Here is a 777-nt window from a genome sequence, read left to right as displayed (position 1 = left end):
ATATATATATCATGATCATTTTTTATCATTTCTTCCATTTCAAGCCTAGAATCTCGAAAACTCTCTCAAGTATCACATGATCTTCTTGCAAATCCCCGAAAATGTAAGTGTTTCCTTCCCTTTTTGAGTTAATACATCTCTTCTTCTTGATTCACTCTTGAATTCATCCACAAATCTCATCTTTTGAGTCTAGATCTTCAAGATCCTCAAGAACATCAAGAACACTTAGGTGTTTTTGGGCCGAAAACACCCCCATTTGCCTCCAAATCGTAAGTACCATCCTCCTTTACATCTATCTAGTTACAATCCTTCATTTTGGACTTAAGATCATCACTCTTTGCATGAACAAAAGAGCTTACGGTCCTATGAATCTTCATAGACCGTAAACCCTTATAAAGGGTGTTCTTATAGCCTTTACCCTTCCTAAGGCTAAGCATGGTCCCTAGAATCCGATGCCTTTGAATGAAGCCCTTGAAAACCATCATTTGTGCAAGATTGATGAGTTTACGGTTGAATCTCCTTAGACCGTACACCCTTCAATGACCGTATATTCATGGACCGTAAACCCATGGACCGTAAACGTTATGACCGTAAGGTCAATGGACTGTAAACCCATTGAACCGTAAACACATAGGACCGTGAACCACTCTGACCGTAAACTCTTATGGTCATGCCACTTGGACCGTAAACTCCTATGTGAGGCCATACTTCCCTTAAATGCAACCCTATGTGGTGTAACACTTCATTGCAAGTGTTTCCTAGTCCCTAAGGTGGTTT

This window comes from Lactuca virosa, chromosome 1 (genome assembly GCF_052849685.1).
Source record: "Lactuca virosa cultivar CGN04683 chromosome 1, Lactuca_virosa_CGN04683_v6, whole genome shotgun sequence".
In the NCBI taxonomy this organism is placed as follows: domain Eukaryota; kingdom Viridiplantae; phylum Streptophyta; class Magnoliopsida; order Asterales; family Asteraceae; genus Lactuca; species Lactuca virosa.
The sequence above is the reverse complement of the archived record's forward strand: the minus strand, read 5'-3'. Positions refer to the sequence as shown.